The 26,552-nt window shown below is 32.7% G+C and overlaps 1 protein-coding gene across 7 annotated transcripts in view; it reads right to left on the bottom strand.

Annotated features, from left to right (window-relative positions):
* Positions 1 to 26,552, bottom strand: part of by (focal adhesion protein tensin) — a 699,237-nt gene that overhangs the window by 295,870 nt on the left and 376,815 nt on the right. Inside the window, exon 1 of one of the 7 annotated variants that reach the window (XM_035360258.2) lies at positions 24,801 to 25,033. The exons of the other annotated variants lie outside the window; for them this stretch is intronic. The gene's annotated coding sequence lies outside the window, so the exon portion shown is untranslated. Of the gene's footprint in view, positions 1 to 24,800; positions 25,034 to 26,552 lie in introns of those variants that run through there. 7 annotated transcript variants of the gene reach the window in all.

Raw genomic sequence — 26,552 nt, forward strand, 5'->3', positions numbered from 1 at the left:
AAGCGATTTTTTTGTATAATTTTATTGCTAAAAGTAGAATTTTCTAGATGAAATTTCTACTGAAATAATTGTTCAGTTACATAAAAAAAGTGCCGGGCCTTCTGATTTAGGGCTCCGATGCTCTCCGACTATAATTAGAATATGTGCCAAAAACTAAGAAGTACCGCAGCCGAACTCTGGTGGGCTCCGGCGCAATTTAAGCTCTGCAGACGACTGAAAAAAATGTTTGATGCTATGACACGAAAAGCAAACATTTTGCTCCTAGTGCAAATATTAGCATAATCGTAAATTGTCTAGATAATAATTGAAGTATAACATATATTTAATTCTTATATCTTTTTAATGTATTCTGCGAATGAATTTAGTTATTAATTATGTGATTTCACGAGAAATAAGTTTGCATCTCATCGAGATGTTAGTTTAAATATGGGATAATATTCGCTGAACCAGTTCGGCGACCATCTGAGAACTTAATGAACTACAAAATTATACCCTTAAAACGGTCATTTTATTGAATTAATTTAACAGTTTTTATGGTATTTCACTATTAGTTAATGTAATACCGGTAACTAATTTTACATTTTCATTTTAAGCACTTCAGATCCCACAAAGGAATGTATTAAGTATATCAAGAGTAAGTATAAGATATAATTTGTTATTCAGGGATATTACTGCTAGCTTTTGTAAACATCCCACTCTAGATCAGTAGTTTAACACAAGATATTTAACACTAGAATTAAGATTCTGTAAAAATGGCGACTTTTAAATTTGAGAAAGCTAAGTGCACCTTATAAGCATAATAGTATTTATAGCTGGTACTACTAGTACTCAAACAGTATGCAGGAAACTTGGTAGGGACGATAAATACAGTGAAAACTTTCATTTCCCATAGGCAACTAGGCCTGGAAGAGATCGAAATTTACACAAACATTGACACTAAGCTGATCTCGGAAGACATTAGAGATAAACATAACTACGATAATCAATCTCTAAGATGAGTCGGTCCACCACTAGCTGAGTAGATTATTAAACGCTGGTAGTTTGACCTTGACCTGAGTTCAAATTTTGGTAATCGTATGGTTGCATGGAAGTTTTCCCCATAGCTAACATAAATACATCCTCAGTTTCCTTCAGACATTACTTTACGAAGGCATCTTATTCTTTAGCCAGATAAACCTAGCATGCGTTTTCGTAAGCCAATAAATCTAATTCAATCTAAAGATCTCCTCTACAAAAGACTTACTTCTCCGAAAATGGAGGTCTCCTTAGAAAAGCTTCAATGTCAAATTAGTTATGATTGTTATCCCGCCCTTTCAAAAGCAATGGCTATGGCCGATATAAGGTTATTATTATTTTAATTAACCAGTTATTATGATTTAGAGTTATACTATAACTTTTTTACCAGAAATGTTAATCACTTGTATTTATGCTGACGTTTTCAGATGGTAAGACACAGCGTGTTTCTGCCTCTCGAGGCCACGTTCCTAGTTTACGACAACTCAGATAAGATTGAAATTATTCGGCTCTGCGTTACAGCTTCCATCATTTAAACTGTACATCGGTGAGAAGTTCTGAGCCAAATTACTATCTGAAATCAGTTGTGTAGTCTTTGACTACTAGACTCAGTTTAACTCTTGAATTTGACTGTTACTTTAAGTTACATCGCCACAAGTGGTAGTTGATCTTGTTAAGCACGAGAAATGCGTTTCAATGCAAATTCTGATTTAATAGAAAGTTTGTTTGTTTGTTTGTTTTAAACATTTTTAAGATTCTGCGATTCTTTTTGGACACAGCAATAATTCCCTTAACGTCTGTCAGGAGTTGGGTACTAGTTTACGCTACCAAATCAAGTCAGCCTGTAATATCCTAGCTAAAATATATTTCCTTAGAAGCTAGAATACTGAAGAACTATATAGCGACTATTTGCTGAGTTCTTGCAGTGTAATTAACAACTCCGGAGAAGAGTCAAATTACCCTTTATTCCATCACAAATTCCATCTCGGGCGTGCTTCTCAGAATCTGGCTTTAACTCAAAATATAAACTAATCAATACTAAATAAAATGAATCAGCCGAAGGTTCATAGAATCAACTCGTGGAGTTGGCCCTTATTCAAGGATCACTGACGTAGACTAGCAGGCACGTATTAGGTACGGTCGTAGAATAGCAAGCTTAAACAAACTGCAACAACGCGGCCGAAGGACAGAACACGCTGCCCTACTGAAGTAACCGCGACTTCAGCTTAAATACTCGTTTCTACCTTATTTGCGTAAATCGCAATCCTGAAAACTGATTCTGGCATGGAACTGTAAATAGAAAATTCGAAAGCATGGGAAAGACTTATTCCAAAATAAAAAATAACTATTAGAAAATTAAAGTAAAACCATACAAATCTATACAAATTACGTTCAGATAGGTAAAACGCACGTTACTCTTTTGTAGTTCTAATATCCAAAATCAGTATTCAAGCGATTGTGGTATATTGTTTCAAAAGAATATAGTAAAGTTAAATTTAATTTAAAGGTTATTGTTTTTTACGAATAGAGAATGTTTGTTAAATATATAAAAAAGTAAAGTAATTTCCGATTAATAGCGATAATTACTTGCTTTTAATTTAATTTCTTTTTCAAAGTTTGAAATTTTGTTATTCATGATTTAATTCAAATCCCCGTAACACATTTTTAATCATTTACATTCAAGTTCCTGCATACAATTTTCGGAATTAAACTTCCTGCCTATGGGATCACTCTTTTTTGATACTTCTACTAAATTTATATTAGGAGATAATGTAATCAATATTTCTTTAGTAAATAAATTATTATTATCTTACTTTGCAGCTATTGCGCAAGTAGCAAGTATTAGAAAAACTTGTTTTCGAACTAAGTGAATTTAAAATTATACAACATTATATATATATAAACATGACTATCCAGTAATACGCGGTGTTTTTCACGTCACGTACCTTAACCAGATGCATGATGTCGAACGTTATGATAATTTCCTTGCAGAACGAAATAAATGGGAATGATTTTAACGCAGTTTGTTAAGGAGTAAAGGGCATTCTTTCTCGCTCTCTCAATATATATATATATATATATATATATATATATATATATATATATATATGTAATAATAAAATCACAAAGAAAAGCCGGAGCAGTGTCGATGCGCGCTTAGATCCATATTCAAGAAGAATTTTGACTACGTAGTATGCTAATAATGTTAACTTGGTAATATCTAAAGAACTTGGCAGTCGAGGCAGTTTTACTTCCATTTATATTTCCAATTGATATTTGTGGCCACAATCACTTGTCGTACCTTTCCACAGAAGATTTAAATTTTTGATATTGTTGAGATAGAAAGCAAGCCAGCGAAATTACATCTTAGCACAGTACAGAGCAAAGCTGAGGTGCGTAGTTATGCAAGATGGAAGCACGCGAAGAGAAAAGTTTTGGTTTGCAATTTGGTTATTGGTCAAGAGTCATCTGCATTAAGGGTTACGTAAGACCGCATGATTAATTTGAATGACACAGTTTAGACTTAAGCGCTATTTTTAGGACAGATAGATGAAGTTCCCAAATGAAATAGAAAATAAAAGAGGTTATAGTGAATTAAATAGAAAATAAAAGAGGTTATAGTGAATTAAATAGAAAATAAAAGAGGTTATAGTGAATTAAATAGAAAATAAAAGAGGTTATAGTGAATTAAATTTAGAAGTTTACTTTCATATTTTTTTTATCTTACATATATACGTACGATTTTTCTTTATATTCCTAGAAGATAATCTACAGACCCATTGAGAGTAATCTGAAATAAAAATGTGATACAATTCCTATATGAACGAGTTCTTTTTTACATCAACTGTTTAGTTTGAGTAAGGTTACAAGAGTTATCAACAGCAATTTTTTACAATAATGATAGCATTTATCCCACATAATCGTTAAGATGGAGAATAAAAAATCATTACATTTAATAGTTAAAGCACGCGGTTTGAATTTAATTGTTATCTACCAATTCAGATCGTCTGGAAAAAGACACCGCAACCCTTTAAAGCTAAAATGTCTAAACATAATTTGCTGCAGTAAATAAACAACTACTCAGTGTAATTATTATACATGATAGCTGTTTGATCGAGTGTGTCCTGTTCTCATAGACCGAATCACTTAACACGCCATTTGATGCAAATTATTATACAACTAATGGATGGTAAACACCATTCATTTCATCTTTTATACTTACTATTCATCTCTCGACACTTTGGAGACGCAAATGTTACTGTGGCAAAGCATTAGTGCCACAAGAGAACGACACCAGCTGATCTGTAGTCAACATTTAAACCTGTCACATGTAATCAACCTCTTCCATCTACTGTAATTGGTTTAGAATAATAAATAGGGCGGCACCTTTTCCATCCGAGGAAAAGGTCTCATGCGAGGGAGAAAATTAGATTGCAAATGGGTATTTAAAACCACCCAAGTCGAGTTCAGCTGGATGCAATTCGTCATTGTCAAATAATGCTTACCAACAAGTCAGTAAAATTATTTATCAAATCAGGAAATGGTAATTTTAATTATTCATTCATATAAATTTATTATTTAAGATCCGAATAAGAACTATTATAATTTGATCCTTTCCAGTGATCTATAAAGATTAGTTTGTAATTTATTAGGGCTATTACCACAAAAGGGAAATGAGAAACCATATAACAGTTTATGTCTTCCTACCCAACATTATGCCGTAAGATTTATGCATAACGGTACGGAGTTTATGCCAGCATAAACTTCACACCCAACATTATGCCGTTATTTTTATCTTCACAGCAGATCAAATTCCTTGAAATTTATTTCAGTAGTTTCAAACTGGAGCCTGCAGATTCCATGCGGCACCCCGATGCTATTATACACGTCCTGCGACTACATTTCGCATAAATTAATTTTAACATTATTATGATACTAATTGTTATGAGAATGATGTGAAGAAAACATTCTCGTTTAAATTTGTATGATCTGGAGTCCAATTTTACATTACTTTCATTACTATGGAGGGGAAAAAGACAGGTTTCAGATTTTAAATTACGTCCAAAAGGGGCGTTTTTTTTTTAACACTTTGTGTGCTACCTTTATTTATTAAATATCATATTCTTCGCACTTAAAACCATAAAATTCAGTTCAAGAGCAATATTTCAAAATAATTTTAAAATGAGCATATCTTTAGAATTTCAGATACGTAGTCTCGCGCGCTGGAGATTTTTTTCCCCCTGTACAACGTTGGTATTGCTCGCTTTGAAATCCTCGAGGTTGTTAATTAAAAATTCGTTACAGTTTTACAAAATATTAAATCAATAATAAAACAAACTCCAAACTTCAAATTTGGGCTTTATTCTCGGGAGAATTACGTTATTCAAAATTTGATGGCTTTATGTACTGTTGTTTTATCACAATGCGAGAAACAGACATGCATTTATGCAGCTTCTTCATTATTTAATTTCTTTAAATGTAATACAGGTCGACAATATTTGGTGGCAACAATTTGGAAAGTGAAACAACGCAAAATGCCAAAACAAAATTAATAGTCCTTCCAGGAAAATTGCCCCTTTGGACTAAACAAACCGTGAATAATGTCCCAGAGAAACTAGAAATGAGGTTAATTAATTAACAGTGTGACATAAATCTTGTTTAAAGATCTGAAGATAGAGAGTTCATTATTTTGTTTCGCACCTGTCAAAAGAGGGAATTCTTGCAAGAAGAATAATCGCTTTGTTTGAGAGTACATTTACATGTGAATAGTGTTTTCCGCAGTTGAAAATTAAAAAGTCTACGAAAGGAATCAAATTGACCGCCAGTTCGTAATAAAATTAGTTTCTAGTAATCGAAACACCATGAGTCGTTGTAACTGAAAATTGTAGTAAGAAATAAAGAAGTTTATAATTAAATACATATGAATTAAATTATATATTTTTTCTGCATTCGACAAACAAAAGTTTAGTTAAATTACAATAAGCTGTCATTATTAATTTTCAAGTTTCGCGCAACTGAAAAGATTTCGTAATTTTTTTATTTTTAGTAAGTTATTTAGTGGTTAATTTAACACATTAAAATAATTTTAATTAAATTTCATTCTGAAAATTAAAAAACTTTTCATTATGTTCAAAACATATTCGCCCGTCAGTTGCTATCGTGCATTTGGCCCGCATGCAATTTGACATTGGCAATTTATGCCTTATATAATGAAGTGACTGCATGGACCATATCTGTCCAAGAACTCCCAAGAAAAGGTTAATTATTGAACACAAGCAATATTTTAATAAAAAAGCAGGATTTTCTCCAAACTGGATTCTGTTTTATCAGAGTAAGCAACAGAATACATTATTTCTACAGAATTTCGATTCTCTACGAAGGTAAAAACTCTTCCAAATCTATAAAAGCCTTCATATTTATCAATACTAACTTGTAAAATAGACCAACTTGAGAGCTAATATCTAATTAGTTTTCTAGTTACACCTCTTCGACATAATATGCATTCCAACTTCTATGATTAAAAACTATTTTTATATCAAAAAGTGCGATTTCGAAGTTCACATTTTTTAACATTCTAACCCTGAAATATTATCTAGTAACATTAACGATTCCATAACTTGTTATTTCGTATAAAAAAGTAAAAAATTTTGCTTTTACATACATGGTTTACAGAACTGTTGTTACTGCAGTAAGCAGTATGCCCCAAAATTGCAAATTTTCAAAATAAAATACCGCTGCATAAAAAAAAAAACTGCAAAATACCTTACGTAGCATCACGAAATGTAAGTGTGCTGTATCAAATGTAACTAAAATTTATCAAATCCATTATATTCTTTTCTTCTCTTGAAAAGTTTTGTTTTTTATACGATTTTACAGTAACAAAAAATATACAGTTTGATATATACAGTAGTTACAGATGCACTTGTTATGTACATCTGTAACTATTACTGTAACTATGACTGTATATTTTGGTTCAATAAACGTCCGCCATGAGAGCTCCTGCTTGGTTAAATCCTTAGGTCGGGAGCTCTCATGGTGGTGATCAGATCAGTAACAACAAATATACTTACGTCGTTCATATTTAAGGGAATTAATATATTTTCTCGCATTTCTCAAAGCATAACGAGCAGAATTTAATGAAAATAGAATATGGATTTTTTGGAAGGGGATAATAGGAATAGTGCCTTGAGTAATAATTTAATATTCACTTATGTTTCTAGAAGTTTAACTCTCTGTATTATTACTGTATTTGAATGACGCGCAATACATGTTTGTAAATTTCTGTGAAGTCTGTAAAGTGTTGTCTTTGTAAAGTTTATCTGTAATGTGTACTTCAAGCACCTCAGCGAATTTTCAGTAAGGATGCCATGCAATAAATGAAAGTGCAAAGCTGGACAGCTGCCGGTAAGTAAAATAATCTGAGGCGCACGAATCGTGAAAATCTTTAGCCCTGCCGTTGACGAACAGAATTATTATTTTTTTCGTAACTTGGACTTCAGAGAGAGGTGGAAAGTTCTCCGACCCATCAAATAAATTGTGAACAACATACAACTGCTTTTTATATACGCCACTGTTCCAGCGCCACATACTGTAGGATTACGCTATTTGACACCAGGCTATTACATTATTATTTTACCGCATAATTTCCTGTTTTAGTTCAGTACTTTTTTAGGAAATTCACAAAACTGGTTTTCATTCTCTTAATTTTAAATACCGTTTTGCAAAGTAAAGCGGTTGCACAATATAAGACGACGTCACAGGGAATATCGCGGAGATGAGGCTTCAGAATCCCAAAAGATGTCAAAAACAAAGCATGTCACAGATGTCAAAGACAAAGCATGTCAAAGACACGCTGAGTGATCAGCACACTTTAGTCCTCAGAGTTACCTATCTCTTGGTATTCACTGAATCAAAAACTAAATAAACGCTCGGTCACCAGATCTTGGTTGTGCATCGTTGGAAATCCAGATAGGAACTCAACACCCTATTACTAAATTACCTGCAAACAAAATAAAGCATACATGTATGTACTGGGGGGGGGAGATACCGTATGAACTTTTTCTGATATAAAAATTGCCATATGCCTGATAAATATTCAGTAAGCTGTAATACCCCGTTGCCGTATATCAGATATCTCGAGCCTCATCCGAATGAACTGAAATTAAAAATCCTGTTCAATATAACATGAAATGTTTAAAATTAGAGCCCATTATTCAGAGATAAATTCAATTTTAATGCTTGAAAAAAAATTTAAGCCCTTTCTGTTTTCAGCTGTCTAAATTAAGAATGAGTATCACTAAGATTTCATTCTCATTTTCAGTATTATAATCTAACAGATTAACATTCAATATTTTATTAAAAAATGACTTTACATTTTTAATAAAATACTGATTATTACATTACACGATTATATCTAAAACTATACATTACATTATACGATTTTATCTAAAACCATGATTTAGTCTTTTAGGCATATTTATTAGTGGGTTAAGTTACGATGATAAGTGTATTAGATGCCTTTCAGACTTGAGATGTTTTAAACTGACGGATGTGAGCGGACATAACCATATTCATAGGTCCGATGGTAAATGTATAGGAAAATTAGTTTAATATGTTATGGAAAAAACATTCGAATAATTTATTTTTGAAAAGCTATAAACAATAGCGGGTTCATTTACGATTTATCTATCTTATTCGATCTTATGTTAACATTTTAATGACAACAAATATATTTTCAAACTGCAGTTCTGTTACAAATGTAGAAACGTCCACGTTGGAAGCACATGATCTCCCGCCCAAGAGTTTTAGTAGGCGACTCTGGTCATCGCCTACCAAAACTCAGGCGTGATATCACTTTAAAGTTATTGAAAATTGTGTCTCGCCTCGTATTTGTTGTGATAATCAAATCATATTTTCGCACACCTAAATAAAAATATTTCCTCTTTAGGATACTTTTGATGCATTAGCTGTGTACCTCAGACAAAAACCTGAGGAAACATGGCTGCAGGCCAGGCGTAGGCGACGCGAAAGTCTACATGTGAAAGTAACGGACATAAATAGAGGTTTCTGTACACTTGAGGGATTTCAGAAAAAAGCACAGGGTCTTTCACTAGTGTTTCCTGTTTTGATTTGTCTTGGGGAGTTGCCAGAACTTTCATGCATGAGCCAGAGTATTGCGAAAATCAATGTCTAACCCCAATACACAACACGGTGAGTAAGCTTTTAAAGAGTGACGAATAAATACGGAAATGATATTCAAAATCCGTTTTTATAAAAGTATTGTCATAATTTATATCGATCAAAGTAAAATAAAAAACAGTATTAGCGAAAATACTAAAGAACAGTTGCTCAATTCAGTTAATGGAATACAGCACTACTTATTGGTATTTCCGTTTTATCACATGATGGCTAAACTTAAATTATAAATATTCAAGTGAAGTTATCAAAATGTTTTTAATTTGGATATTCAGATGCAAAAATGCAAACTTATGATAAATATTTTATATTTGCCATTAACCCGATAATTATTTCGTGAATGAATGCTCCTGATTATGCTATAAGGTACTATTTTCCTCTTCCTTTCCTCATGTCTTCGTGGTGTAATTGGAAGTATACTCGACGCGTATTCGAGGCCTGGAGAGGACACTGCACATTTTCCCCGTCTCATGCTCGGGGGAGGGGGGAAATCTTATGCTTCTACAACGCTTAAATATTATTTTCTCCGCATCTATATGAGAATTACATTGTTTTGGAAGATTTAAAACGATTATAGTATTATTAAGTAATTAATTGGGTTGGTGGATTGATTTTAAATTGCGCAAAGTAATGAAAGATATCTTCTAAGGATAGGCTGTCTTCGTGAAGGACTTTCTAAGGCTAATTGACATTTTAGAAATATTTTAAATTTTTAACTTAATTTAGAAAGGTAAATTTAGTTTACGCGTATGCCTTTGATAATTAGGAAAATAAAAGCTACTTTTCTCAACATTTAAACAAGCTTTATTTTGTTTAATTAATAGACTAAATAAAAGTTGTCAGGATTCCTGGAGCGAGATTTCTAGAAAAATTCCCTATGACCTCGCCCAGAACTGGACTCAGATCTTCAGTGCTTCAGACCACTATGCTGCCACAACACATGGAAGGAATGTCTTTCATTCCTCATATTTCCCTGTCCACGCACATACATATAAAGGGGCTGGTGGAAACAGGAGACCCTCTCCGTCGACAATTACAAACTGATGATGCATTATTGGTCACCCTCTTTTAGATCGAGTTCTATTCTAGAGGCGTTAAGAAGCGAAACAAATTCAAACATTTTAAAATCATTCACTAAGCCAAGTCACGAGAAGGTTAGATCTGGAGATCTTGGCGGTCATTCCCGCTGGAAAGAGCGACTAAGGACATGGTCATCGTCAAATGTTTATCGCAGCAGGAGCTAGCCAGGACCTGCTGCGTGTGTAAAGGCGCTCTATTCTGCATTAATTTTGCATAATGAAGCACTCGTCTCTGTCGCAATTCTTGGTACTGTGTCTTAAAGGACAACGATACTGTGTCTTAAAATTGCAAAATAACGCTCGACTGTTATAGAAGCAGTTCAAAATGCACTAATGTGAACTTCAAAGAAAACGAAGCCTATAATGAATGATGTCGTCAACCTGCACTAGACTGTCGTCATTTGGCCGAAGCAAAGAGGTTTACACAATCGCGAGTGGCATTTCTCTCACCTAGATGCCGCAGGTTTGTGCATTTACACTTTCATTACGTTAAAGGTGAGCTTCGTCGAACCACAAGATCTCTTGACTTCCACCCCATGTTTTCGGCCATCTACTGAAAAGCCTAATATGCAAATTCACAACATCTCTCGAAATTAGTTGGTTTCAGTTCCTATATGTATTGGATTTTTTAGAATACCTCTTGAAAATGATCATGAGGAGTCGTCGTACAGTCTCGTCCGAGTGCCAATTCTCCAATACTACTACAACACCAGCTGCCGGTCGACATGTAACTATTTTGACAGTAAAATGTTTTCTAATTAAAACAAAGCTCATGTCTTTCTATGAAAACCTTATCCTGCTACCATCACTACTTTTCGAATAATTTAATTTTCAGTTTTTCTGTTACTTTCAGATCACCCTCCACTTTGCTTTTGTCCACAGTTCAATCACTTTCCTTCCTAACTAACCAAACATTTACACTTCATGAATATTTTGCTATTTATCAGCATTTATTATAACATTTTGCTGTTCTTCGCCATTACTGATAATTTCTTAATGAAGTACCCCCACACGTAGGCATACCACAAGTTGGGACCCATTGGATTAACACAGGTTAAAAACAGTAATGCATAAGTAATTATAATTTGTATATAGGCTTTCGTGAGACATAATAACATTTTGGACTTTTTCTCCTTTTACTGCAATAGCGATAGCAAGCTACATCGTTAGTCTTAATGTTCCTATATAAATCTCTTACCTCCGCCACAACGCTTGATGTTAGTTTTCCACGTTTTTATTGCTGTTGGTAGGTGTATATGACTTTTATTGCAATTTCAATAAATTATCTATCGAAAAACGGCCAGTAAAATACCCGATAAACCCTTTTTAAGCATACTGAAACTCTAAAGGCCTTAGTTCGAAAGTGTAAAAGTTAAACTATGCGCAGAAAGGAACTATAACACATTCAGAACAAAAGATAATACTTTGAAATTTCAAATGCGTGTATCTTTTAAATTTCAAATGCGTGTTAAAGACATATATCTTTCTCACAGCTTTAACTGATTAAGAATTAAATTAAAAATGACTTCAGCTCCAGTAGCCACATTTAAACTTTCATTTGCCGTATGTGGCTAATGGCTGTTGCAATGCTAATAGACAGCACATTAATATACAACTTATTTTTCGCACATTTCTGCCTCTTTTTTTTTTTATTAATCGGAACAGAGATGCCAGTATTTATTGTGGCAGAGTACTCTGACTGACACACAAAATCATGATTAAAGCACTAATTTTATCGCGGACGGGAGGGGTGGGGAAGGAGGCGAAATCCACGGGGTGGTCGTAGAGTAAGCATAATGAAAACTAGTGAAATAAATATTATATACATTTTTTAACCGAAATTTACATTTATAAACCAATCAAATTCTTGAATTGTACTCATTATTTTAAACAAACATTACCATTTCAATGAACAATATTTTTATATATTATAATTGTACACATACAGATTTTCTTCGTTAAGTAACACGTTTTAAAAGCAGAGTAGGTAGACATGAAAATTATTGCATTGACAACTTTAGCTGCGCTAAACGAACAGCTAGCTGTGCTAAACGGAATTACCGAAATTTAGGTAACTTCGTTTATCTAAATTTAGGTGACTTTGAGATATGCCCTTCTTCTCGCATTCCAAAATTTCTTTCAGAAAAACTTAGCGTTTAAAATCCTGATTTGGATTTTTAACAGAATTAATTTGTAATTCATTTTGTAAAAATTCTAATAGACATCAACATAAAAATGATTTAAATAAAAATATTAGCTATTATAATAGAAATTAAAATATAATAGGTAAAAAATGCGAAATGAATCGCTTTATGGCATATTTGCGGAAAAATCTGGTATCTTGAATTAGAAAAAAACTGCCTAAATTCGTACTTTCGTACAGCTGGAATAATGCGAGAGATTTAATATTTGAAAATTTAGCACTTGTGTTCAAAGTAATTTAGAATTTTCTCAGTAAACATAAAATAAGAAGACTTCAAAAGAAATAATTAAAAAATGGAATAATGAACTTTCCTGCTGTATTGAATTACGTAAATATAATTATTAATAAAGCCCTAATTTTCTTGCTCTAATGCATCGCGATCCCTGTTTGATGCAACAGATTCAAAGATGTCATCATTTTCCGCATCTTCCCAGATTAAATTTTAACGAGAACCATGCACGAAATTAAAACCCTTTTTCTTACAACTTTCCTCAACCACATCCGTTTACCTTTCTCAGACACCCATCTTTATTCTCCATTAAATTGTCTCCTCTAATCTATCTAATTCCGTATTACCCATCTGAGAAATTTTTAAAAGTTAAGCTTTTCTCCCAAAATAAATTGTAGAAATAAAAGTGCAAAATACAGGCGGTAGCGAAAAGCACGTGCAGAAATAAATATTCGTATCTCAGCCGGCCTCTGCAGAAAATTAGGAATGTCGTATTAAGCTAAAAATTATTCAAATACACTGACATGTTTGCAAAGTTTTGTAATATTTCTCCAGGAATCTCTCTGTTATAGAGGCGTATTAAGTAAGGTTTTCGAGCGCGCGGTTGCGTAATTATGTAATAGCCTAATAAAAGTACTTTCTAAATTAAAATAAATAAGAAATAATTTATCGTAAAAAATTAAAATTTACTTTGTACTAACCATAATTTGAAGCTACTACAGGCAATGCATTTTCAAAGAATTTTAAAATTTCCGATTTCTTCTGAAAGATATTTTGTTTGCTAAAAATTGTTAGAAATCGTATTGTAAATAGATGGTTTACTCATTAACACAACTCCAAAACTGTATGTTATTCATATCTTTATTTATATGAGCCTCAGAGCATACAGTTTCCGCCTTAGCCTGCTTTATTTACACATCCATTAATCTTTATTTCTACGGACGTTTTGGTACTAAAAATAATTTTTTCGTGGAAGAAATCTAAAATTACTTATATTACTCACTTACAACAGACGCTGTTGACAGCAAAATTTCTGTTTCCTAGTATTCAATCTCATAATTTGTTAAAAAGAGGATCGCAATTAAGATCACCTTTTTTTTTTTTTTTTTTTTTCTTTTCAGAATCGAGTTTGTAAGGTGAATGAATGGAGCTATTTTAATTTAATTCCTTATTTATTTTACACTTAACAGAACTGGAAATATAAGCGTAACTTCGTAACCATTTAATGCGCCTCGGTGAAACTGCAAGATATAAGAAACGTCACTTGCAGAAAGAACCTGTATAATAGCATTATAATGACCATTTTCAACAATCTCCTTTGCAAGATACACACAGCCAGATTTATTACTCTGTTCTACTGTTTACCGGGTCCCCAACAAGTACTTTTCTCTAAAATTAAAAAAAAAAAAAAAACTCTTTGACTAAAAATGTCTACGCAATCTAAAAAAACTGTCCGATAATCGTAGAACATAAAATACTACATAGTCGAGTATTAAAATCATAAAAAAAGTGCTCAATCACTGAATGCAGGTATATCAGAGTGCGTATACACAAGGCAAGAAACATATGAGAAGCATTGCTCACCTACTCCCGTTAGATCTAGCGTGATTACGCAGTTTGCGGTATAAATGAGAATACTGTAAGATCCACTTGACAATCTGTAAAGTATTTTCGACTTCTTTACCGCATGACTTCGTGGTATAATTGGCAGCTGGTCCAGCTAGCAAATGGGAGGTCCAAATTTCGAATCCAAGTGACAGCGTCTTTGATTTTTCCTATATCCAGTCTTATAAAAATGCTTAAAAACCCTACAGTGGCGCTCGAACTAAAATACGGTTAACGATAACACGTTACCACCAGGATTTACCGACTGACTCCCCGCCTCCTCTACCCTTTAATGCAGGATTAATGCAGGGTATTTTCTCCTTCCTTTTACCGTTTGTTACCATTGGAAGTACATTCGGCTAGAAAATGGAAGGTCCGAAGTTCGAAACTCGGGCGAAGACATTGCTCATCTTTCATATTTAATACTTAAACCTAACGACTCTAGAAACCAGTTCAGAGTGAGTTTGATAGTTTCTCTCATTGGCGTAATAGAAGTGGAATGACCATATAATAGAATCACTGGACATGGTTATAGAAACGACGACAAACTCAAGCCTGGTCTACATAGACTATCTTTCAGTATGATAATAGGTCGCAACTTAAGAATGTTCCAAGGCATTGTCTCCGCAGAGACACAACCCTCGTTATTTTGTCAGATAAGACTTTTCTTCAATCGAATATATATGGGGCCGGTTATAACCATTTTATAACGTGTATGAACTTACTAAAAATTACACACTATTCTTTTATTACTCAGTAAGTTCATTGCCAATATGAACCAGTACGCCAGTATTCTGAAATTTTCCAGAATCCAGCATCAGGCCATACCGGACTAAATATCCTCACTTACTTTGTCGCCAAAGGAAATGTCCAGGATATTCATAGATAGCACTGCTCGGCTTATGTTTTCTAAATAAACAGACAGATTGCTATCCAGTTTCAATTACTTCTTCATATTTATCTTATCATTGCTCTTGTACTGTTTTATCGTGATCAAAGAATTTTTAAAGGTGCACAGATCTTCTACTCTTTTTAATCACAACATATATATTGAAGTAAGTCTGAAAATATGGTATAAATAATAAAATCTGAAAATACAATCTATAGTAATGAAATGGTGATTAAGATTACTAGTCAAGAAATGAAAATATCTAATGCTATTATTAAAATAATGCCTGTACGATGTATCCAATTATTATCGATTTTTAATTTTTTTAAAAATTAGAGCTCGAAAGAAATGGCAACACTTTGTTACAAACATCATAAAACTTTCATTATGAATTTATTTATCGTACATATTCATAGTAGAGGTAGAAAATAATGTAAATAAAATCAAATTCTGACTTTCTCTAAAAATTATTCCGTGGCATATTTCTTGTAGTTTTTAATTAAATACAAAAAACGGATCAATAGAAACATCCAGAGTCTATATTAACAAAACTCAAAAATCTTCCCCGTTTTTAAAGGTCGTGACAATACAGAGAGCAGGGTGACAAAACAGATACTGATATCAACAACGAAAACGTAATAACATCACTAACGGCAAAGCACATAAAAGATACGACGCTGAATAACTCTATTAAAATTTTGGAACGAAACAGAAGTACTCATTGTAGCATTTTTAATTCCACATTGAATCTTTAATATTCTATTTCTGTGCTCACGTCTTAATGTTACAGCATTTAGTAACTTTAAGACTTGGCAAGTATGGCCACTCATCCGTTTAACAGCGTCGTCTAAAATTTCAGCTGGAATTTAATGCCTAGATAAAATAATTTATATTCAAGAAGAGGAAATGAAGATTAATGAGAGAAATGAATGACAATTAGCAACATGCTAATGCACAATTCGGGCGAAAGGCCAAGTAGTAATAAGATCTAAAAGAAAAAAACTAAAAATTCCACGGAAAGATTATAAACATTGTTTAAGGTAAACTTCAGAAGTTGATTTCTATACTAATTATGTATATCCTATAGTAATAAAGTACATTCTCTAATATTATATATTATTAGGTTCTAGTACGTACATTATATCGTAATCATACCTTAACTACGCGATCAGCGATTCTATGACTGTGAAAATGTGTTTTTAATCTTTAGATAAAATTGGTTCATTATCATAAAAATATTTTCCAATGGATTCTTCAATAGATTCCCTCGCCCCTGCTTTTAAGCTCAAAATCATTTTATATAAAATTTCATATATAGCCTGGCACTAATTCTGAACGAAACTGTATATCATCCTTAAAAATTAAAATCTAAACACAATGAACACTCTTAACACGGTAATATATAAATAACTTCGTTTATCTGCCTAGATCAAATTCTGAAGTTAAATATCGAGGTTATAATTATGGCAATAATAAAAAAAGCAATACTATCATCAGATAAGGGGGAGATTTCTTTATAACAGAAAAATCTAGTTAATTTAAAAATTTTGAGAAATCTTTTTTTTTTTTTTTTTTTTTTTTTTTTTAATAGCTTTTGGACTGATGTAAGTTAAGAACATCTAATAATATTATCTAGAATAACACTTTGGAAGCATATACATTTGTGAAAAAGTTATTCCTAACGAACTCATTATGACTAATTAAATTTTCAAATATTAAACCCAGTTTTAGTAACATTTTCCGAATGAAAAAAATTATTGCTTTAAAAACCCATATTTCATTAAATATAATTTGTAAATTAGAATGATTTTGTTGTTTTCTGTGCTTTGCAAGTTTTATTCTTGTGAATGAATTATGTGTTCTACAGTTCCTTAAAGTTTTCAAAGCTTGTTCATTAAAAGTATCAAAATGCAGCTAAACTTCCGCGATGAAAGTAAAACTGAGAAACACTAGCATAAGGTGATGTAAGAGGATTGGACTGGATAATTTAGATATTGTCTTTTCAAACTTTTAAAATTTTGTTCCGCATAAATAAGAATAAAAAATATACCTACCATCATGTACCAATACATTTACAACTTTATATTCATTTGAATCATTTTGGCAAACATTGTTCCACCAAAAATAATAATTGACCATTAAAGGTACATGTGGATTGCGGGAAAAAAAGAGAAAGAAAAAAAAAGACGGTTCTATATCTTCCGTTCTACTGGCCCGATTGACGAAATTCTACTTGCTTTTTCATGTCTCTAAAGTGCGACTCAGGATATGTATTAGATTTATATTTAGCATTGTTTTAATATAGGTATTTTGACACAAAATCGGACTTTTTCTGAAATGACAATCTTTTTCCATATTTAGATTCTACGACTCAAATTATGCCAAACTGCCAAATTTTGTGAAAATCGCACGAGTAGTTTTAGCAAAATTTTAGCTCCTGTATGCTAATTGAATTTGATGTATATTTATTTAATATCTCTTTTTTTCTAACGTACTTGATTCCTTCTTCCAGAATTCGAAATTTAGGCTTGATCCAAATATAATTCGCGAGTTTTTTATTCAAAATTTCCTAAGGTATATGTGAATTTACATCTTAGCGCGTTTTGAAATTTGGCGTATTTAATATAAGCGATAATAATGAAAATATGGTTTATTCAAAATTTCCTAAGGTATATGTGAATTTACATCTTAGCGCGTTTTGAAATTTGGCGTATTTAATATAAGCGATAATAATGAAAATGTGGTTTACTCACTTTATTAAGATTATTTAAAAGAATGAACGTTCCTCTCGTGCATCAATCAAAAATAAGGAAAGTAGGTTACTATAAATTATGAATTCCACCAAGTGAATTATTCTTGGCGCAAACTGAAAAAAATCTGCCAAGATAAATTTTTAAATTTCTCCGTAAATTTCTCACCAAAAATCACAAAATTTAACATCTAGGCATAATCTGAGACGTATGATCGAAACATGGAAAAAAATTGATATGTTATTTCATAAAAAGGTCCGATTTTGTGTCAAAGTACCTATGTTAGAATAATGCTATATAAAAATCTAATATATATCCTAAGTCGCGCTTTCGAGACATGAAAAACGCAGTTTGAATTTCATCAATCGGCCCATTAGAACGGAAGATACAGAACTGTCCTCCCCCCCCCCCTCGCGGTGTATCTGCCTTGAAAAACCCTAAATTAGATTAGGGCAAAACACGTGAGGATATCTACGCAAGAGCATGGGCTTTTGTAGATAGTTGATGTAGCACATAGAATTGTGCTCACTTCATCAAGTGCCCAGCATGTACGTGTTGGAAAAGTTCACATAACAATGTTCATCACTGATGCCGCTACATATGTTCCAATTTATAATATGACATATGCTTTCATATAAATTCTACCAAGTTAAGTAATAAATTACTTGATTTTAAAAAAAAAACTTAAAGTAAAAATACAAATAAAATTAAGCATACATTTAAATAAATTTAAGCAGAGAGGAAAAAATGTTTTCCTTTCTGCATGTAACAAAGATAACACACATTTAGTTTAAATACTGCATACACTAATTACAAAAGCATTTTATTAACATATAAGATAAATAACATATGATAATTTACGTAAAAATGCTATTGAGTATTCGAAATTTAAGAAACAAATTTATATGAAGGTGACTGCAATTTATTTTCTTTGGCATTACGATTTCCACTTAGTCTTTCGCGTTATTGTCACTATCAGAAAAGAATTAACCAGTGATACAGTTTTTTGGTACGTGAAAAACAATTATCGAGATGTTTTCTTTTAATTAACGCCAACAAATGTTTATAAAGTTATTGCCTTTCATTCAGCTAGTTTTGAAATAATGATGTGACAGGCATAGCTAACAAACGATGACTTTCCCCTCACACGACAAATTTAGAGAACTATTCGACCAGTCACGCAGGTTATAGTGTACAGATTTACGAGTTATCATAACTTACCGGCAGAGTTACTAATATATCAAGTAAAATTTATACTGATCGCTTTTTCACACAGGATGAGGCGATAGAAAAGGAACCCTAAAAAAGCATTCATCAACCCTGCCACTTAACCTGGATATATATATATATCTTCTACAACTAGAGAAAAGAAGGAATAACATTCGATATTCAGTATTCCTCCAACTCCCTGCTGCTTCGCCAAACACCAAACGCTGCCTTCTAGGCTGGACGACTGTGACACTCTAGAAAGCTGTATTGTAACTAATAGCTTCTCCCGAAAGATTGATAGCATCCATAACTCAAGATATTCGTTATAAGTTTACAGCAAAAAGGAAGGGAATTCAAGACACCATATATAAAAAAGGTCACTGTGAAGCTATCAGCACGGCTGACAAAATTCAACGAATGTACGCTGGGCTGGCCATCTGTCCAAACGTGATGACAAGTTCGTTTATTACAACATAACCTTTTTTCATTGGGTTTACGGTGAGAAGGGAAAAATGCGATTCGAGACTTTGTCGCTGGAACACCTATTGTGAAAGAATATGTAGTGAGGATGGGGTGTAAGATTCGTGGTTGGTGTAAGTTGGATACGCTCGAAAGGATCGGTGATGTAAATTTCAGGTACTGCATGATGTATGGAAAATACAGGTTCTTGTAAATGGAAGAAAAGAATTTCATTCACTCACGAATTTAAAAATTTCAAAGTACAGAAAGATCATTTTCAGGAAACATCGCGAATCAAATATCGTATTATCAAGTTTATTAAGAAGTCATAAAAACATCCATAAATTTACAGCACAATCAAAACAGAGAAAAACTACACTAAAAGAAGTAAGCTAATAATTAAAAGTAATTACAATAAATATAAGTAATCGAAATTTACGTTATAGTAATAATCATGTCACTGCGACTTAATTTTCAATAACTTTACGACGGAAATATCGGTATTTTAGTATTTCATCTAACAGAAACTAATGTGTTTCTCACCGTACTTCAGTGGGTTTAATTAAACTCACTAGATGTATGGTTTTTGAAGAACAAAAAGATAACGTTAAGCCACCAAATAAGAATCATTTAGCTATCAAATTAAATAGCTAAAAGAGGTTGAACATTTCAGTGCAATAATTCAGCCACTATTAAAATGAGAAGAAAATAAGCGGAAAAAAAAATTTAACTCTTTCCATTTATATAAAATACTTAAATGCGCCGGATTACAGGCTGGAGCGTTCGCAATGATAATAGAGCTTTTTTCTGAGATGTGACAAAATTAAAGTAACACTAAGTCACCATTCAAGAAATTAAATAAATAAGATTTTTATAAAAATAATAATTTAAAAGAATTTTAAAGCTTTCAGATTTTATATTACGCCCAAAGGGTATTTTTTTTAACGTTTTGTATGTTATCTTTATTTATTAAATATCACGTTCTAACACTTAAACCATAAAATTCAATTCAACAGCATTATCACAAAACAATTTTAAAAGAGCATATTTTTAGAATTTCCGATACACAGCCTGGCACGCTGGAGATAAATTTTTTAACAGTACTGCCATTGCTCACTTTGAAATCGTTGAGTTTGCTAATCAAAAATTCGGTAAAATTTTACAAAATATGAAATAGATAATAAAACAAATTCCAAATTTGGGCTTTCAGATGCCCATATTCGAGTGGAGAACTACATTATTAAAAATTTGATGGCTCTAGGTACCGTTGTTTTTTCACAATGCGAAAAACATGCATACATTCATGCAAATTATTCATTACTTAATTTCTTTAAATATAATTCAAGACGATAATGTTTGGAGGCAACACATTGAAGAGTAATCCTGAACTCTATAGTGATTCAACACAAAATCTCGTTTTGAGACTAATAGCCCTTCTGGGCGAACGCTCATTTGGGCTAATAAAAAATAAATACAGATGGGAAGTACATTATGAAATAATATAATGCAGTAAAAGATTACGAATGAATTACAAATAATTGAAAAATAATTCCATCATACAAATAGATCGATTAAGCCGACGTTATAAATGAATCGGTACGCTGTTTTGTCTTGAAATGAAAGAGGATATAAAATTCACATAAACAGAAACTTTCAGAAAACTGAACTCATTTTATAAAAAATTTTAAAAATCTGAAAGGTTAATTACGTCTAAAAGAACGAATACGAAATTTTACATTACGTCTAAAAGGACGTTTTCTTAACCTGTGTTACCTTTGTTTATTAAATATTATGTTCTTCGCACTTAAACCAAAATTTCAGTTCAATAGCGATGTCGCAAAATAGTTTTAAAATGAGCCTATCTTCAGAATTTCCGATACACAGTTCCGCGCGCTGGAGATTAAAAGGTCCTCCCCCCGTAGATTGTTGCCACTGCTCGCTTTCAAATCGTTGAGTTTGTTACTCATAAATTCGTTAAAGTTTTACAAAATATGAAATCGATAATAAAACAAATTCCACACGCCCATATTCGCAGTAGGATTACGTCATTCAAAATTCGATGGCTCCATATACCGTTGTTTTATCACAATGCGAGAAATATACATAGATTTATGCAGATTTTTCATTATTTAATTTCTTCAAATATAATGAGGGACTCTATTTGGAGACAACAGTTTGAAAAGTAAAACGGACATTTATAGTGATTCAACGCAAAATCGCAAAACGAAAACAATAGTCCTTCCGAGACAAAGCCCTTTCGGACTAACAAGTCAAACAAATTAACAAGCCCAAAAACCACCGAGCTGTAAAAGACGCTGAACGATAATAGTTGAGTTCGGAATTAGTCTCGGCGAACGGGCTCGCTACATGGGTACTTTCGTGTTTGTACCCCATGTGTAACATGGATCGGGCCATCCCTCCCTTTCCGTGTACTGCCTAATGGCGGAGCATGTAATAAATAAATCAAAACGTAATAAAAATAGTAATTACAATTTTTTTTTTTTTTTTTTTTTTTGTAGTGATATTTTCTAATAAAATCTTTTTTGCTTCCTTGTAAACACAAAAAGTAGGCAATGCACTTTATGAATTCTTTTTTTTTTTGGGGGGGGGGGAAACACTTTCTTCAATAATGCTAGTAACTTAATCTATGACTTAAGGCCTGGTGGCGCAGTGGCTAGCGCACTGCGCAGCAGCAACATCACAGGTCCGGGTTTCGAACCCCGGGCTGGGGAAGGTCGACTCAGTCTTTCAACCCTTGATTCCCATCCCTCGGGTCGATAAAATGAGCACCAAGTTCGCTTGGGGGCTAAACAATGGGGGTCCTGCGACAAGCTGACCACGTGTTCAGGGCATATGCTTACGCACCTCGGGGCCCATGGTCATTACACCTCTGCATCCCCACCTCCAGAATAATTTTAAAGTGGGGGAGGGGAGATTAAGATTACGAATTCTAACAATTTTTTTAATCTGATTAGCAAAAGGTGCGAATTACATCCAAATACTATAATGATGCGTTAGAACGTGGTGTCTTCAACTATCCTTTCAGCAAAATAATTATAAGCATAATTGCAATACCTAAATTTTAATAATAATAAATAACAGGCACGACAGAGATTGATTTTAAAAATTAACTGTTTGGCGATGTTATTACTTATTTCTTCACTGTAAGTCATTCGATATGAGTATTTTAAACTCACAACTACTAAAATTACACTAAAATTAGCGTATGCGGAACCCCTATGGAAGTTCCACACATGCTTCTCCACCGCACACATAAAAAAAAAAAAAAAAAAAAGACTGTAGGATAACACTATACGTTCTTTTAAGTGGGCGTGAGTAGATGATTGCATCGCACAGTTACATCTTCGTCCCTTGCAACCATGTAAAATCTGAAGAAATACTGCACAGGACTACGATTTGGGAAATTTTTTGATTCTGCAGCCCCTGAAATTGCCGTCAGTTGCTGACGAATCAAACTCGTTTTGCTCTCATTGCTTGAGAGCATTAATGAAATGTAAGCAAAATATATAATTATAAAATGGAACAGAATCCTCATACACACATGCTTCGATGTGGCTAATAATTTTGTTCTTCTGTGGAAGCAGTTGTCTTAAGGCGCTCAGTATCAACATTTATTTACGCTCTCGAAGATGCTAATCACTTTCAGAGGTTATCATCTCATGGAGTAGGTTGCCACAACAGAGTTCAGCTCTACTCCTTATTCAAAACGCGGGGAGAACAGAAAGTTATGTCTAGAAATTAGTTCTAATTATTCGCATTTTTCTTCGTAGAAAGGATTCCAATAGCACTTATATCATTATCACGAAACATTATTGAAGACGATTTCACCATTTTTTCAGAAATTTGAGCGTTCTTAGGGAAACCACGTGCTGGTCAGACAAAAATCAGCTTTAATTTCGATTCCAACAAATAAAAAAATACTAATTCAGAAGTCAAACAACAAAAATCAGCGTTATATTTACAAAATTTTCACAGATACATTTCACAGATATATATTTACAAATTTCATTTTTTGCGGTTTTGCAGCTGAGGATGGTGGTTCGGTAAAACCATCGAAACTAGTCCTGTGAAAATTTTGTAAATATAACGCTGATTTTTGTTGTTTGACTTCTGAATTAGTATTTATTCGGCGTGTTGTTGTGTCTTAATTAAATAAAAAAATATATGTCAGAATTTTTAAAAGCATGTTTAATACGAACAATGTGAGTGAAGATCTTTAACTAATTCTGAATATCAAGATTTTACGTGATAACTATCTTAAGATTTGGTTTCGATTTCATTTACTTGGATACTGCGGTGATTAAAATTTTAATGGATATCGCAATTAAAAACCTATAAAAACCTATCTCAAGAAAGTATACAGTAACATATCAAAATCACTGAACAGCTATTTTGTTAAAACAAAATAATAATCATGGCGATATTTAAAATAAACTGAGGACATCTATTAAAAATTTTAGATAGATTTACATATTTCAGTCATTTTTTTTTTAAATGTTAACTTATTTACGAAGCAAAAATTTAATAACTGCTCACACTAATTAAAAAAAAAGTAAATTTTATTCTATTGCAGTTTATGCATTTTAGTGAATCATTTCAGTTAAATTCACGTATGAATTGAAAATTTGAGATGATTTATGATTGATTCTCCCAGTCCAAATTCGAAGACACTAGTAACTGCTTCACATCAACATATAATTTATGCATTTTCTGTTTTCGCTTTAAATATTAAACGCATTAATGTTTTGAAAATTTATCAGCAGCTTTATAATTAGTTTTAATTTAGAAAACATTGCTTCATATTTTAAGTACATACTCATCCTATAGAAGTCATAATATCATACCTTTTAAACTAATAATTTTAAATATAAAATTCACACACACACAAAAAGTCTCAGACCAGCCTATATTCAAAATACGTTTCTCCCCCATTTCCGATCTATTTTTACATTTTACATTGGTATGTTTCGCTTTGATAGAGAATAATTATAATATTCATAAAATTATAATAATCATATTAAAAACAGTAGCATTCACTTAACAAACAAACATTTTTCTACGAAATGTACCGTACACCTACAGAAAACAAAACACTTTTTTTTTTCAAACAAATACCTATTCAAATGAGATACAAGAGATTACACACCTTTTCTTGCGTCTCCTATTTGCACGAATAAACGTCCAGTAAAATGCACAAAATAATATTTCTTCTGACAGCTTTCTCTGTTCTATAATCACACAATCCAATTTCAGTTAGGTAGCACGTGCGTAGTTCACGAAAAATCGGACCATTGGCGTCGTATTTAAAAAGCTTCCAACAACTACTTAGCGTCTGTAGTGAGAGGGTTCGGTAGCGTACAAGTTGCTCTTGCCTTGTTACCTAGATAGAACAGTTGCTCTTCCCAGGATGTTGCTAAAAATAGCTACTCCGCTCTACATATATGGGAGGGGAGGTACGATGGGAAGTTAAAATTTTTTTAATGTGCCTATTTTTTTTCACCTTTACTTTTTTTAAAAAAGGGATACGGAGAGGTGAGTTGAGTCACGTGGTGGCCACGCGACCGGAAGCGGATGTAGGGAATTTTTCTTCGGGGGATTTCTTCTTTTCCTGTTGGGTGTTAGGGAGTATTCAGCAGCATCTTTCATCCAGCGAAAAGACGACATTCGTCTCTCAGATGCTGTTTAACCTGAAAAAAAGACGTATTTGTAACTATTCTCGATACCCAAGCCCGATTTTGTAACCTTTGAATTAAATGTATAAATTCCTTCTGCAAGTATCTTGATGTAAAAGACAATCATGCTTTTATATGGGAAAGTAAATTAAAATGGAATAAAAGACGCTTAAAATCGGTCTACGATATAATCATTCTATACTTTGGTTTATAAATAGATTTTAAATAACAAAAGCATAAATATGATGTGTAAATATAAATATGGTGTTTAAGATATATATTAGGAATACTAGCAGACTGCCTGCAGAAAAAATCAAGAATTAAAAAAAAAAAAAAAAAAAATATATTTACTGTGCCTTATGTTTATTAGGTGCATGGATTTCCATGAACTACGTAGACGTTTCCTAAAACATAAAGACATATTCAGAAAATTACGCAGTAATTCAAAATTCACGGAAATAACTATTTTACGGCAAATCACGCAATGAATCAATTAAGTCGCTCGCAAGATTTCAAATTCCCAAATCTTGTGCCTTCGAGATTAATTTCCAAACGCTTTCTAAGAGCATGAGCATGCAGGGGAGTTTTTGATTGCCAGTATACTTCTCCCGCTTTGTGGGGCTGCAGTAAATCTACCCGTTGTAATCACCTGACGTTGATGACCTTCCCTAAAAGTGACCAGTACTTTTTAGCACATATTATAACTATCACATCTCTACGACGACTAACCCTGAATAATCATCTTAGAGAGAATTTATTGAATACAGTTTACCCTCTATAGTTTCCCTTCAAGTGAGATATTTCAGGTATTGTCGCGGTAATTCTTTATCATTTAAACCGTTCCGAGAAGAAATAATCGTTAGCAAAACCGGCAATAAATTGATAAATTCAGTTTCGAATCCCTGAGTACGCATAGACTTTTGAAATCATAATGCTTTTGTATGAGGACTTTTAAAATATTTCAAGCCGACAGTCCTCTCGAAATCTTGATGATAAGAGACCCTCGGATTCCATCCTGTAGCAATATTTTAGAGCTGCGTATAGATTTAATTTTCTCATCTTCAGTATCCGAAAGCTAAGACCGAAAACAGGCAGTTTATTTCCTTTTTGGGTGATCATTTTTGAGATCATTTTTGGGGCACTCCAATTTAAACATTAACATCGGCATAAACCACAGGGTATAAATACGTTTTCTTTTTAATACAGGAAGGAGGGAACTATTCTTG

This window comes from Stegodyphus dumicola, chromosome 5 (genome assembly GCF_044657685.1).
Source record: "Stegodyphus dumicola isolate Sdum_Otavi_A_Nest chromosome 5, ASM4465768v1".
Classification (NCBI taxonomy): domain Eukaryota; kingdom Metazoa; phylum Arthropoda; class Arachnida; order Araneae; family Eresidae; genus Stegodyphus; species Stegodyphus dumicola.